Raw genomic sequence first — 16,948 nt, forward strand, 5'->3', positions numbered from 1 at the left:
CACATATGCATGCCCAGAACACCCGCAGAAAAGCAGGCCATGGTCCAGGACTTTTACGGGGTGGAGCACTTCCCCAAAGTGCTTGGTGCCATTGATTGTACCCATGTGGACCTACATCCACTTAGGTCCACAGAGCTCATCTTTCACAATCACAAGCACTGTCATTCCATCAACGTGCAGGTTGTATGTGATGCCAAGGGAATCATTACCTCTGTATATGCAAACTATCCAGGGTCCACCCATGACAGTTTCATATTCAGAATGTCACCCCTACAGTGGACCCTGGAAGCTGGGAGGCATGGAAACCCATGGCTCATTGGTGAGTACAAATGGCCCTGCAAATGCATCCATGACTCACACAGACAAAACCACACCTGTGACAACACATCTCACCTCCATCGGGGACAGTGCCTACCCTCTGAGCACCTACATGTTGACGCCAATATGGAACCCCACCAGACCACCCCAGGTAAGATACAATGCAGCCCATACTGCTACCAGGGCCATAGTGGAGCGCACATTCGGAGTGCTCAAGTCACACTTCTGTTCCCTTGACCACTCTGGTGGCGAGCTACTATATGCACCACCAGTAGTGTGCAGGATCATCATGGCAGCATGTGTCCTGCAAAACGTTGCAACACAGCGTGGTGTACCGGTGGACATGGTGGTGCTCCCACACCCCAACCACATGCACGGCGGCTGCGCATGGAAGGGGAAAGGGCACGTGGCGAGGCTGCCCGTACGCAGCTTGTGGCACATTTTTCACCTAAAATCCATACCCTGCGGCGTGCACACAGGCCTGGCACATTCCAGGTGACAATTGATAAAGACAAAGGGACAATCATCTGTCCCAACCTCACCACCCTGAGAACCTGTCCTTGGAAATGCCACATTGCATGAATCCCTTAGAACTTAAACCAACTCCATCTGGTGTGCAAAAAACTAGCACATGGAAGATGTAGCATGTCACTTACACCATGACAAAGTACACCTCTAAATGCTAGTATGTCACCTAAACCATCCCACACTCCATGTCATCTGGTCGCCACACCTTGCAATGGCATGCAATGTCAAAAGTGTAAATCAAAGGCCATCACTCAACTCCACTGTCACAAAGTGCTCAACAATCAAAAGTCACTCTAGCACATAAATCTATCAATGTACACAGGGACACCAATTGGGCAGTAGAACATACCAGATACACAGGCCAGAATAGCGAATATGTCTGACAGGGACCAATCATAATTGCACAAATGCCTCAACATGTCGTAACTTGCACATGCCACCCTTCCATCATTTTGGGTGGCCCGGATAACTAAAGTGGGCAGAGAAGCATATACAGACTGAAGGCCAACAAAAATACAGATAGACAAGCCAATATATGAAGATGGAATATGATCAAATGATGGATCCCAATGTAGAGACAAAAAGTGATGGCAACCATGCACTGGACATACAATCATGATTCCCACTAGGGGTGTATACACAGGCCGGACTTGAGACTGTCCACAGATAGAAAGGAAGCCCAATGCGCCTGTGTAAGTTACTTTCACATGATGCACTCCTTGCAGGCCCATGGAAAGGGGAAGCAGGAGTGGCATATGTGTCTGGACGCAAGGCAGAAACACCAACATGAGACAAGCCTCTATGGGCCCACCTGGAACCTACAGTGGCTGCCCTCGGATGCCAGACAAAGCAACACACTGTCACATAAATGCACAATAGACAAGAAAAAGCCCATGGTGGACGGGCCGGGGGGCTCCTCCAGGAGGGTGCAGGGGCATAGTGCATGTCAACACCCACATGTGCAGGTTTTGAGAAGAAGAAAAATACCCTCCATGGGTTCATGGGCCGCACGGCTATCATGGATTGGGAGAGCCGTCACTGTTCTCACCACCCCCTGGAGTAGAATTGGCAGGTGGTAGTGTTATGGGAGGATCACCACGCATAGCTCTGGCCTGGTCCTCCATGGCATCGGACATGTGGGACTGATATGCTCGCATTTGCAACATGATGGCTCGGAGGTCTCCATGCAACACCTCACGGGATGCATGCAGTTCTTCTATGATGGTATGAGTCAACTGTTGCATCTGCTGGTCAGACCGTCTACTGCCGGCTTCGTCAAGTGCAGTCAGTGTAATTCTGAGGGACCTATACTCTTCCCTCAAGGAGTTCCTGTGTGCACGACCCTCTGCAACCAGGGATGCACGCATAGCCCTGAGTTCTGTCCATAGGCTCCTGTTGCTGGCATCCATGTGCAGCCTGTGTGAGCGGCATGTGGACCGCATTGCCTGCAGCTGGAGCTTTACCTGTCTTTCTGGGAGAATCATGGCATTGGCTACCCTTTCCATGCCCTGAGCCAACATCTCATAGGAAGCCCCCTGTTGCCGTGCAACACCATACATGGACTGCTCCCACACAGTATTTCCAGCTTACACACAGCTACCGCCTTGGCGGACCCCACGCCTGGCAGGCCCAAGGGAACCTGACCCTTGATGTGATGTGCCTGCAGGACTGCATCCCCCCCTTGATCAGCTGTCCCAGATCCAGGAGCCAATACTGTGGAGTATGACCCTGCATCTGTAACCACTACAGAATGATGTACCAACACTGACTGGCCCTGTGAGGGGTCTTCACGCCCTGCAGATGTTTGGGACACAACAGTACCCACAGTTGATCCTCTCACCTGCGACAGTATTGAGGAAGCCATATCTGGTTCACCACTAGATCCAAAGGAATCATCAGAGGCGGAGTCCGACTGAGTCAGGGTCAGGATGGATTGTAGCACCAGTGGAACTTCATCGGCCACCACACCACATCCTCCACTGGTGATTGGTAGGTGCTCAGTATCCTGTACCACCTCCCCCTCATCCTCTGCATCAAGTGCCTCATCACCTGCACATGGACAGAAAAGGAAATGAAGACCCATGTCAATTGCATTGCCTACACACAATGCTACCACAATGTTCACATGCAACACATGTCACTCATGACACCAAAAACACGCACATACACAGTGCAAATGCAAGGGGAGGGAACTATGAATGCAGCCATGGATGTCTGATCGAGGGATCAACAACACATGTAGGGATTGGTGCATAGCACCTGCTTCACACACAAGCACCTGACATGCAATACACAGATGCTGCATAGCCATGCAAGAACTGCCAAACGCCATGAGATGGAACCTGATGACTACAGTGCCAGAGCCATGAACAATAGTCGTGAGCTTACATTACATTGTACTCACAAAACAAAAATACTAAAGTGTTACAATGCCCAACAATGTTAGGGTGTCAGAATCGAGTGAAGACAAGCACACTGATACCATGATACAAGGTCACATTGACGTCACCCCAGTGAGTAGGCAGGTTGAAGGGGATACCTGGGTTTTGAAGTGAGAGGGTCCATATTAGAACATGTGAACGGCCTCAATTTCAAACATAAATACGTCACCAATAATGCAAATGTTGTGACCTATTGACAGTGGAAGTGCAAATGCACACATCAGGAGCGAAGTGGCGGTAGTGGGTTGTAGGGATTTAGTAAACACACATCAAGTGTGGGGGATGCATTGGATTCAGTGCATGGGTGAAAATTTAGGCTCAGAGGACTGTGTCGGAGATCAGATTGTTGCCAGGTCACTAGTCATCATCTCAGTCATCCTGGACTACAGCAGGGGAGAGGAGGAGAGTAGTCCCACACATCAGGAAGCATCAGATGTGCCTACAGACCTGGAGAAGGTTAATCTCCAGTTCCATTGAGGCAGGAAGGCTGTATCAGAGGGAGGACCCAGACAAAGACAAGCATAAACCACCAACTCATTGCAATGAGGAGCTACTGACCAAGAGTGAATGGGAAATGGATGAGTGAAGACTATGGGCCTCATTCCGAGTCGGGCGGTAAGGGTTAACGCTCACCGGTAACGAGACCGGTGCCGTTAAACCCTTACCGCCCTATTCCGAGTTCCCTTTGCGGGTTGGAACTTAACACCTGCTTTTTGCAGGCGTTAAAAAACCAACCCGCAAAGGGACCTTGGAGCTAATTACGGCACCGTAATTTACGGTGCCGTAATTAGCACCTTCCCCATTCCCATTGAGCCCTATGGGGCAAAAATGGGAATGGGGAAGGGCCCATGGTGAATGGGGAATTACCGACCCCGCCAACCTTGGAATGGGGCGGTAATTCCGCCATTCACCATGGCGGAGTCGGAATGATAACGGCGTCAACCAAGGCGCTAATAGCGCCTTGGTTAACGCCAGGGTCGGAATGAGGCCCTATGACAGGTAAGCAAATATTGAAGATGGAGTTGACGTTATATTGGCCCCAGGAGCCCTAAGGACTTGTGGACAATGCACAGTGTTCAGAAAAGACCTATCATAGCCACTGGGAGACAGTGCCTCATCACAGTCCAAGGGAGACACAATCACTGGCCCCAACACAAAAGGACACTTCCCACAATCCTGGTCTGGATGAGTACCAAAGCCAACAGAGTTCAACCACCTAAATCTAGTAGCCCACCATAGGTAAGACCTGTCCTCTGTAATCAGTGAGCTGCGGGGGTAATGAGAGGAAAGGAAGAATACCTCTGAGGAGGTGCATCTAGCAAGGTGACCTCTCAGAGACGTCACAGATGTGAGTAGAGAAGGAGAGTGTGGAGTGGAAGATTAACACAGGCTACCCACCATCACAGTTTGAGCAGGAAGAGGGCCACGAGAGGCTACACAGAGAGTGACATGGAAGGAATGATAATGTGTGGCGAGGATGAGTGTCACAGAGTGCACCACATCTTATGCATGCAGTCTACAGGACAACAAACACGTGTCAGTCCACCATGACATGCCCACCCATGTGATGTAGTGATGTAAATACAGGCAGAATTGCCAGACAATCACAACAATCCATACAAGCAACATACACATGTAATGGACGCACACGCATCACCACTCACCGGACATGTCCTCCTAATTAGGCAGGTCTCCCATGCCTTGGATCTGCTCCACATCAATCATGTCACTGACTTGCTATTCACGCTGATTGTGCTCATCGTCATCTTCTGGTGGCCCACCTCCAGTCACCATAGTGGAGGCGTAGGCGCTACCCAGCTACTCTTTGGCTCAGTGTCAGAGGTCATTCCAACGCTCCAATGCCTCAGAAGCTGTGCGCCTCTCATTGCCCAAGGTGTTGATTAGATCAGTGACGCGCTGCCAGTTTGCAATAAGCTGAGCATGCGTATGTGTGCTCCCTGCCCGCACCAGCATGTCACGTTCATGTTCCCGCACTAGTCCATGAGGATCTTGAGCTTTGCATCACTGAAGCTCCTTTTCCTCGATGTTTGGGTCTCCTGTGCCGTGCCTTGGGTTGGAGCCTGTCCCTTTACTGCACGCCTTGCCTTCTTGCGAGACGGTGCAGAACCTGAGTGGCTGGGACCACTTGGGTCAGTGCGGGCTGGAGCACTGGTGGACTGGGCCATGTTATCACCGACTAATGTCTGTACAGGAGGTTGCCTTGCAGGTATCTGTACCTGTGTGCTGGTGACGGCCCAACAGGTCCCATCACCTTGGAGACAGGGACTACTGCACCTGGGTCCATGTGGACCTGTGCCTGGATCACAACAGGGCTGGCTGTGTTACCCTGAGCCTGAGCAGCGGGTGCTGCAGCTGCCCCTACAGCTTCCTTACCCTGGCTGGAAGGAACACCAGATGAAATAGCTGCTGCAGTAAACCCCTGGTGCTGGCGATGACCACTTTCCCAACACGTCACATCCCCTTGGAGACATGGACTACTGCACCTGGGTACCTGTGGACCTGTGCCTGGACCACAACAGGGCTGGATGTGTGACCCTGAGCCTGGGCGGCGGTGCTGCAGCTGCCCCTGCAGCTTCCTGACCCTGGCTGGAAGGGCCAGCAGATGAAACAGCTGCCCCGGGACCCTGGTTGCTGGGGACATCAGCATCAGCTGCATCTCCCTGGCCCTGTTGGGTGGTGTTCACAGCTCTCCCTGCATGGCTCCGGGCAACCTTGGCCACGTCGGCCACCTCAGCCACCTTGGCCACGTCCACCTCGGCCACGCTTCCCACTTCTTGCCCTCCCACTCATGGCACTGAAGGAATTGTGCAATGGGAGGTGCAGATATGTATTGTCCTGGGCAATTACAGTGAGGGGGCAGTGTACGTGATGCAGTGGGGGGTCCCATGTGCTGTGGGCTACCTGTGGGGGGTGGGCATGGAGGCTGTGGGGCGGCCTCATGTGGTGTGGGATGCCTGCGGGGGGTGGTCACGGGTGGTGGGGGCTGTTGGGGTCCCATGTGGTGTGGGCCGCCTGCGAGGGGGGGCATGGGGGCTGTGGGGGGCATATGTTGTGGGATGCCTTTGGGGGCTGGTCACTGGTGATGGGGGTTCTGGGGGGTCCCTTGTGGTGTGGGGTGCCTGCCTGGGGTGGTCACGGGTGATGGGGCTCCTTCTCGACGCGCAGAGCTTGCACCTATCCTGTGCTTGATTCTATTAATCATGCCCAAAATGTCCCATAAGTGCTGAGCCCATCACTCCCTACAGCCCATGCTCCACCACTGGATTTCAGGACAAGCATTGGCAATGGCCAATAGTCCAAGGAATACCTTCAACCAAAGTCTGCTAGGATTTAAACAAAAATAAAAACACTCGGGTCAAATGGGAATTGACAATCAGAGACACCACAGCATAGATAGTACCATAAATGAATCAGAATCCTTTTCATTGTATTAATATTGCCCTCCCTGTGCCTGATGAGACAAGAAGATGACATCATATATATCAATTATTCTAACCTAGAGGGCGTCTCTGCTGACAACATGTGCCTTCTGCACAACTAACACAATACTTTTTTACCTAGCATGTTTTACCCATTTCACCTGTTTTTACTCTGCGCTTGTTCCAGTGCTTTCTACCCAATTCACCAATTTCTTTTCTGCAAAGGGAATTCAGCCACCAACGATGCCCCTGCTATTCTTTTGTGCAGGGGATCAGGTACATCTAAATATCGGTCGGATAATCCCAGATTTGCTATCAGGACAATTATTGGGAGAAGTTCCTTTAGTCCTTGGTGACTGTTTAAGCGCTTGTTCCAGTGCTCTGGTCTCTTGATACACCCCCAAAAGGGCAAGTGAAGCATAATAATCAGGGGTCGAGTGAAGAGGAGTTGTGCTGGAGGGTGATGTTTTCATCACTAGGGTTTCACTTCTATGACAGCATTTATGACAGGACACTACTCCTGCCAAAATGAAAAAGAAGATGGTTAAATACACGGTGGCGGCAATGCGAGGTTGTTCAGACACTTCTTGAAAAAGTATACATAAGATATCTCTGGGGAATAACAAAGTAGCAGTACATTGAGAAATTCCAAAAGCAGACTTCTCTTTATTATACACTGTTTCTAGAATCTGTAGGATTTTACTGATATCAGTTACGTTTCTAATTCTCTCCTCAACATCTTCGAGTTCCTAAAATATTCTACATGCACCTTAACAAACCTCCTTTATACTAAAGTCCAGAAAACGTTGAACCGCCTATTCTCGGTATGCACTAAAACAAAAAGAATATTCCAATCAGTATTTCTGTTTTGTTTTTATATATTGGGAGACGAAAACGACGTTGTGCATGGTGGGGTGGGACGAATGAATGTTGTTGGAAGGTTATTGGAACGCTGAGTCCAGCAGATAGGCTTTGAGTTTGTAGTAGAATCTGCTGAAGAAGGCTCATTTATCATTTCTGCCAGGAGCCTGTTCCAGGTTTTGGAGCACATCAAAATGTCTAACGAATTTTGGAATGCATACAAAAATTCAGAGAGGCTGTTCATAGTTTTTCTGGTGTAGGCGAGCCTATTGATTGAATGAAAGGCTACAATGGCCATTATTGGCAAGGCACTTGTGGACGATTAATAACACATTTTAAATTGAAATTAAGATTGGATGACTTGTGTTGGAGCTGTAGTGCTGATAGAGGTCCTCTTTTATATTTACTGTGGGAATGCCCAAGGGTACTGTCAGTTTGGAATGAGGTGATAGATAGGATTGATTTAATTTTTGGAATAAATTTACCTAGATCTGCGGCAAATGTAATCTTGCTCCTGCATGTAGAAAGGGGTGTTCAAATTAGAAAACATAACTTTTGGATTGATAGAGCAGTGATGATTGTGATTAGATTGATCCTCAGGATTTGGAAAACTAGAAAGAAACCTAGCGTTGAGGATTGGCTGATGGATCAGAGGGTTCTAGCTAGATATGATAAGGTTTTGTTAAAAAATAGAGGTAAGGAAGAGTAATATGTGTTGCTGTGGGAATCGTTTGATGCCCTCTATGATTGAATCTGTAGACTATGGGCCTCATCACGACTTTGGCGGTAACCCTTAAATCCGGCGGTAGCGCTATTACCGCCGGATTTAAGGGTCCGCCAAATCAGGGCGTCAGCGGATTTCGCCCCAGCTCTGAGCTGGGGGGGAAATCCGCGAAAAATTTGTGCTATTACCGCCGGCGGGAACGCCCAAGTCGTGATGAGGCCCTATGGAAAAGTTGGTGACAAGTGGAGGATGGAATAACATTTTCTTTTTTTTTCCCTCTTCTCTTTTGTTCGCTTCTCTTCTTTCTTTAACTCTCCTTCTTTTTGTGATGTTTTGTATTGTTTTTGTGATGTTTTGTGTGTATTGGGTAGAGCATTTGATGGGTTCATTTGTTTAAGTTTTGCATACTTGATTTTATTATAGGATTTGGTTAAATTAGTTGTTCATGACTTGCATATGTAAATAAGTGCTGTAATGTTAATTTACACCTATGTGGAACTGATGTATTTTATTGTAAACCTAATAAATAAAAGTTCAAAACAAAAAAAACAAAACAAATGTTGTGTTCAACAGGAAGCTATTTCAGTCATTTGAAAATGTATAAGCTTGGGTCCCAGAACTGAAAATAAAACAGCAGTCATTAGACCCACGTACACAGATGTTCAATGGTCCAGTCTATTGAGCTGGAGGGTTTGACCAGCACAGAGTTTCTGCATCATAGCTCCTTACATCATGTGTAGCTGGGCATAAGACGTGTGTGCTATCTGATTGATTTGAAGGGAACATGCACAGTTGTTGTCAAGCAGTATTCCCAGGTTTCCAGCTGCAAAAGCATGGGGTGAGGAGGTTCTCCAAGACTGGCCAATAGAGCATGTGGGTGTTCAGCTAATGATGCCCAAAGCATATGATTCGGATGATTCCTTCTTGGAATGTTTGCTTATAGACAGGGAAAAGGTAGGTTTCACTGATTCCTACTGGTGAGTTCATTAGGGACTCACCTGCACAGATCTGGAAATTAGGGGTTAGAGAGTTAAATAACTGTACCAGAGAGCTTGCAAACAAGTTTAATAATCATGAAGGGTTTAGGGAACCTGGGGGATCAACACAAGTTAGTTAGAAAGAAGAGTAGGAGAAGACAACCAGTTTGCCATGGGAACAGCTGTATTGAATGTAGTTTGTGATCCAGCAGAGAACTGCCTTTATAATGGCGTGGAACCTGTTGTTGAGAATGTAAATGTCACTGTATATTTCAAGAGGATAGCTGCAACGTGTGAGTTCATGTCGAGCACTTCCAGAATATGTTCTCTCATAGGGAGAAGACGTGTTTACATGCTTATTAGTTGGTCGAAATTGGACTGACTGATGTAGACAAGGTTGTCAGATTCACAATGGGTTATCAGTGGGGGAAGACATGATTTCCCCCAAAATTCTTCCTAGGAAGAGAGAGAAGGGCCCGTAGTTTTTGGAAGTGCTGAGGGTTTCTTGAGGAGAGGTGTACGAGGTGTAGGTATGAACAGGATGGTGGAACAGCCCACTGACAAGAAAGGTGATTGGCTCAATCGTGAGTTTCATGACTGCTTTCACAAGATAAACATAACAAGAATGGCATTGATTGACAGAGGCAGTGAGGATCTGCGCTTCAGATACAGGTGTTAAGTTTTGTAAAATGCAAGGGATTCCCAGAAGAGGTGAGGAATGGCAGAGAGAGGAGAGCTCCCTAATATACAGAAGAGGGGGCAAGCATGCTGGAGAAAAGATAGGCCCTTGATCCTCAGAAGGAAGGGGAGGGCTGCTTTATCCCCAGAGGTGGAAAGTGAGCACCAGAGAGGAGCACTTTCCCAAGATGAATAGAGCAAACTACAAAGAGGAGAAGAGCCGTCAGACAAAGAAAAGTGGGGCCATTTATGGACAGTATGGAAGAAGATGAATCCTACATCCAGCAAGTATTTTATGGTCTCCAGGAGGGGAAAATATCTGAACAACAGAACACACTTAGCAGGAGAACTGTCTGCTTAGAAAGTTGTCTAGTGTCTGCCATTGCCATTTGTCTCCAAACATTCCCCTCAAGCACTACATACCCAAGGCCACATAGGTTACAGACATCATGAACTAATGTCCATGCAAGATTCCTATGTCTTACTTTTTATTTTAATAAACATCATTGAACCTAATTGTGTATTCAATGTATTACAAGTGTGCAGGTGGTAAGTATGCTTGGTGTTCACATAGTAGTCCTATACTGTGCACTGAGTAATACAGACACATGATGCTTCACACGGAAGAAGGCAGAAAAGAGATGTTGAAGTGTACTTATTAGTGGTGCAGGTAGCATATAGCAGTCAGTACAAGAACAAATGTATTCAGAGCACACTTTAAATTAACAGCTATGTCATGGCAATTTCATGGCTAAGGAAAAGTATACTATTTTACATGTAATGCCGGACTAGTCTAAGAAATCGGCTGTTAAAGAGAGGAAGGCACATGAGGTAATCATAGTAACACAAAATATCTCACAGTAACTGCACACTATCCCATATTATTTGTTACAAAGGATAGCAAAGCAATTGAGGATTGTATTAGGTGGTATTGATTGACAAACTGGCCCCTTCACTTATGTAAGGAGTTGTTGAAAATGCAGTTGCAAGTAAAGGTTGGGTAAGGATGCAGTGCAGTCAGTTTGAGTAAGGGACAGGCCAGAGACGATCCACAAAACAGAAGGATTTATTGCTGGGTCACGCCTGATTTGCAGAAGCACACGCAAGCAGAGGGAGTTGGCACAAAAGGGATTTCATACTCCATGTCGGAATCCAGCGGTGTTAGCGGTTAATCTCAAAACATAGGGCCTCATTACAAGTTTGTCGATTCAGTAACCTCGGAAATGGTAAGCTTTCCGGTACCGTAGTTGCCGGACTGGAAAACTACGAGATCTGCTTGCAGGTGCCTTTTCTCCCGCCAGATCTGACCTGGAGGGCGGAACGGCATTTGCAAGCAGAGCATGTCGGATGCACCGGCCCCATTCAACAATGGGGCCGGTGCATCCGACCTCCCCATTCGCTATGAGGATCAAATGGGAATGGGGAGCATTTTATTCCAGCGCCCGCAAATGGGCAATTACCGGGTCTGGCGGAGCCATAATGACCAGGTAATTGCCCAGTCGTGGGTGCTGGGAAAATGTGCACGTTTGGCAGCAGCCTGCCGGTTTTACCGCCAAACTTGTAATGAGGCCCATAGTTGGCTATCTTGTTTATGACCGTGAAGGGGGCTAAAACAGATGGAATGAAAGGGGTGTGAGATGAAGTGGGCAGTCAAAGAGGTGTTACAAGGTTTGGACAAATGAGGAAACAGTGGTGGAATTATTAAAAGGGGCCAGATAGGACAATGAAGGGAGAAAATAATCCAACAAAGGAATGAAAGTAGACAAACCTTACATGTAGCAGGCAGAGGTCAACCGGACAGTGTGTTAAATGGTGCGAATTAGGCTGGGCAAAGCCAACCTGGTATAATCAATATTACATGGTTATGGGCTGGTCACATACTCCATGTGTGAGCCTGGCATTGGGCACTCATCCGCTTGGTCTTCTGGTGTGTGGGAGGGCATTGGGAAGGACTCTGATCTAGTAGATAAATGCAAGACCAGCACCTGCCATTTTAAAATGGAATGAAAGCACCAGCCTTGCAGAGCAGGAGAGGGGGCCCAGTGGCAGTCTCGGGATAAAGGCCAGGGCCTGGTTAGTAATGCTACGGTGGACATGTGTTTTAACTCACATTGTTTGTTTACATTTTATGCATAACACTTTAATATATCATAGCATTATATCATGTGATTGCATGTTGCAGAGTGTCAACTATCTCAGAGAAGGTACAATATTAGGAGTTACTGGAGCTCAAGTATTGACAGATGAGAAATGAGAACAGATCTTGAGTAAAACCTTTCTTCCATAAGAGAGAGTCAGTAGAGGCCTTCTGGTTGGCATCTGTCACATTTGTTAGGGATTTCTGTACACTTTTATAAAATAATAGGTGGGGGTTATGTGTATAAGTTAAGGTAGGGAGAAGTGAGGGACGTGGGGTGACTGGGGTAGGTGTGCAGGGTCTCCCCTTGCATTATTAAACAAAGGGAGCAAAAAAAACAAAAGTAATTTTTGTTTTTTGACCAAAATATAGAGAGGTCATTTCTAATTAGGTATTTCTTTCATGGACAACTCTTCTGGGTTCAACTCAATCATGTGAGTGGCGTTGCATCATATGACACCGCAAACAGGTTGAACCCAGCTTGGTCACATCCCTTCCCCAGAACACAGTTTTCTTGCGCTGATTCAAATCTGTCGGGTTGTGTTTGAACATCCCTGTACAGAAGTGAACAAGCACCTATGTCTATTTTGTAATGTCATTCTCCTTCCCCTTTCCAGAACCACATGTTGCAGCCTCAAATAGATTGCAATGTTGGACTTACATGGATTCTAATGTTTATCTTGTTTATCATCATCATTATTCTCAGACCCATCAGTGAAAATTCCAATCTCCTCCTCTCCACTTGTGTCGCTTCTTTCGAATTGTGAATAGCTAAAATCTACAATTCCTCTCCCCATCTGTCCAAAATACAATAGGCTAAAACCACACTTTCTGATCCTCCTAGACCACTGTATTCAATAACTTAGCTCGTAATTGTTTTTTCTTGCATATCAGAGTGATGCATGACTGAAGGTACTGCTGATTATGTCAAAATGTATACCTACAATTTATCATGCATAACTCTGACATCACCAATGCACACAGCAACTGCTGGGGCTAATGTAGAATTCTCACTATCATAATGCCTCCTTCACCCTATGGAATATGTATTTGTTCACAGCACATGTGCACACAAAGTGGTCATGTCTCCTACTGTGTCTAAAGAAGATGGCACTCAGTTAGAGACAATTAATTCACGGTTCTCTTTCCAAACAATTTTAAGAGTTAGTTGTTGACAGGCAGATGAATATGTCATTCATAGCTATGGCCCCTCTCTCACCCCAATATCGAAGTACAATCAGCAACTTCCCCTGAATGAACACACACTAAAGAAGAAAAAGGTCCCTTACCCTCACACGCAGTAAAAAAGATGGCTATTCCCATTAAGTCAGAAGTAACCTTTAATGAAGAACCAGATGAACACAAATTGTTCAATAGAGCAACTACATTCTTTACTTCTCTCTTTGTTCCTATGTTGTAAACCAGCAAAAATGCCAAATGGTTGCAAAAAAACAGGTGGGAGCTGTTGTAGATGACAAATGCAACTGTCAAGGGGCTTAATGCCATAAAAGAAGATCTGAGAAGATTACAATTCGAGACTCTCCAGAATAGGTATATCCTCTATTTGATAACGGCCATAGAGGGTGGAGTTTGTGCAAAAATGGTGCCATCTTGCTGCGCGTTTGTACCTTCCCACGATGGTGAGAATGGGACCCTCACAGAACCCATAGCAACCTTGACAGATTTGCACAGAATGATGGTGGAGGAGGTGGATGAACTGGAAAGTGATGACTGGTTGAGTTCACTATTCTCCTGGATACCCACCTGGTTGGCAAATCCATTTAAGATATTATTTACCATAGTAGTTGTGAGTTATTCACCCATCTGCACGGTGGGTGTATGCTCAACTGTTTTTTAGACATTTTTAATTAAATGCAGTGATGGTAAACCAACGACAGGAAAATGTGTGGGCTAATCCACACACATATTCCTGTGCTCACACAATGACAAACACATAGACCCATGTACTCTGGGTGGACACAGCCTACAGACACAGTCCGCTCGGTCATATTTAGTTGGAATATGACATTCAGGAGTACACCATGTCCTTTCCAGGAAGGGGGAGGACCAAGCATCCCCCTGCCTTGGCCATCCTGATTAACTAACAAAGACTCCATGGATCTGCCCTTTTGTTTGGCCCTGTAGCTGGTGGCAGCTTCAAGGGAGCCCTGCCACTATTATCAGGAACCACAGAGAAATCCATTAACCAGAGAGACTCTTTGATCAACAACAGACAGTAAAATGGGTGGGACTAAGTATCACACGTTTTCAGCCCTTTACCTTTCCTGTTGCAAAGCACTCTGGTTATGACGTCATGCATACAGGAGATTGTTGGTAGGGGCTCCAGAATTGGTTCATTAAGGTAGGCTTAGCCTACACCTATCACTGTGGCCCACTTGGCTTTAAAAGGGTGTCCATATAATACATCGAATCAGAAATGTCTCATGTCAAAAATTATGACGTACATTATTTTGAAATGTGCAATTTCTCTGAACACTTATTTCTTTTACAATGTGTGAGTTGCCAACAAATAAAAATCGTTTAACATACATTTGCTTACTCTACATTTGTTTCCATCAGCAAATTTCCCATTCCCTTTAACACACAGTTGCTTACAATACAAGTGTTTTTATTTTCTAACTTCCATTTCCATTTTCTCGCGAGAAATCACGCAAAGACGGCAAATCAAGAAGTGTACTGCGAACGACATCTGGTAAAAAATGGTGATTACATTTATGCATGCTTTATCTGTTCTGCTTTGCATGTACTCTGTCTTTTCCAAATAACAGCCGATTAGTTCCTGCACTTTTCTTTTATTTATAGCTTTTCACACATCATTCACGTTTTGCAGAAATAAAGCACGGTTTATCCATCGTGCTCACGTTTTAGTTACTTTCCGCATCGTGAAACTCCTGTCTTTCACAAAATGTTTAATTGTGATGCGTGTTGTAATTTCTTTCCTTAAAAACATGAATGGTCTGCATGTTAACATTATTTGTGTATACATATCCAGAATATATTTCACATACCCATCCCAATCATCACAATAGTAATATGATTTGCTCAACATTCTGATTTAAAAAAAATATATCTTTTCTGCCATTCAAAACCCGATTCCTATGTTCCTTTCTTCCTGTTTCAAATCGACGTCTTTTTTTTTTCTACTTTCGTTTTGGTATAAAAGAATAACTAACCTTAGATCATGATTCTAGAATGGGAAAACTGGTCGAAATTCCCGCATATTCGGTCTTTTCTTATATGGGAAATTCGATCATTTCTCCCATTTGTTTTTTTTAATTTTCAGTCTTTTCATGGTAAACTCTGTAAAGGAGGGCTGAACCAGTCTTTTAGTAGATCATCTGAAGACTTTGCCAGGAGTAGCACCATGGGCTGAGAGGCATGCCTAAATGAGAAGTGTGAGGTTGATTGATTTTGGGTGGGGGAGGTTGCTTCTAGCTATTCCCGCGGCACTGGGAACAACCAAATGATCCAGCAGCATACACATGCGTTGCCTCTCCCAACCTCCTCCAGCCATCCAGGACAGGAATGCACTGGATAAACCTCAAAACCTACAACAGTCAGCGTGATTGCTTGACCTCAATCAAGCACAATGGGGGTCATTATAAGTCTGCAATACCGGCAAACTGACCTACCGTTTCCGCCACCTGATACCCGGTATTGGTGGGGATATTACAGGTGGCAGAAGGGGGCAGTAAATCCCCATTCTATGGAGTCCTAAGGGGATTGCCAGTATTAACGGCACCGGTGTTACTGGTGCTGGTAATACCATCAGTGGGTGCCTGATTTACCTCCAGCTCGTGGCCGGAGCTAAATCACTGACCCCCACCGGCAAACCTGTAGAAGTGCTGGTAACAGATTTACCGCCACTTTTACAGGCACTTTTATCGCCAAATCTATAATGACCCCCAATGTCTACTCGTAGCGTCTCCTCCAAGTCTTCATGGCTGCATCGCTGACCATATTTACACTGTCCCCAAGCTGGCAAAACAAATGCTCATAAGTAAAGCGTGAGGATTTATTTCGCGGGCAGGGGGCGGGAGGGGGGGTCTGCGTCCATGCCCTTAATGCACTGAAAACGGCCAAAAACCAACCTGCAAACTGATCACTCCATGAGAAAATCCCTGCTCCCAATCCAGCACATCCTTTCTACCAATGATGGATGTTCTGTGCATTGCGCGTCAGTGTGCCGGCACAAGGTCAAGGCCAAGCGTCCCCAGAATTATGTTTATCGCAGATGTTGCAGGGATCTGTCCAGAAATTATAAAAACAAACAGAAAGTGTGTTATCCTTTGTTCGTTCCGAGACTCCTTTGTCACTGAACGGGGCATGAAAATAGAAAGAAAAACGACACATTTTATGGATACCAAGGGAGCAAAATGAAGGTCTGCCAAATATTACAATGCACTATGACAGCTTTGCGCCCAGCATCCTGTACTACCAAAAATAAACTAAACATCTGCTCTTGTGAGGGCTCAGATAAGGGACTGTAAATTAAACGAACATAAAAATGACTGCACGCGTCCATTTATAGAAAGATAAAGTAGAGTGGAAGAGGAAAACGGAAGCAGGCCCTTGATTGCGCGCTCCTGCATAATCCCCCAGCTCTGTCCAGCAGGCTTTCGAAACTGCAAGCTGTAATGAGGAATCATAGGGGGCGGGGTGCTTCTCTGCAGCAAAGGAACGTGAACTTCCTCTTTAACTTCCGTTAACCTCAGTTTTCTGAATGAATGTTCTGCAGTTGACAAAAAAGCCACTACAAAGAAAAAAAAATTCATTAAAAGTCTTGCATTTTCACATTGAAAGCACATCCAATACAGATATGC

This window comes from Ambystoma mexicanum, chromosome 5q (genome assembly GCF_040938575.1).
Source record: "Ambystoma mexicanum isolate Mex_15411 chromosome 5q, UKY_AmexF1_1, whole genome shotgun sequence".
Lineage (NCBI taxonomy): Eukaryota > Metazoa > Chordata > Amphibia > Caudata > Ambystomatidae > Ambystoma > Ambystoma mexicanum.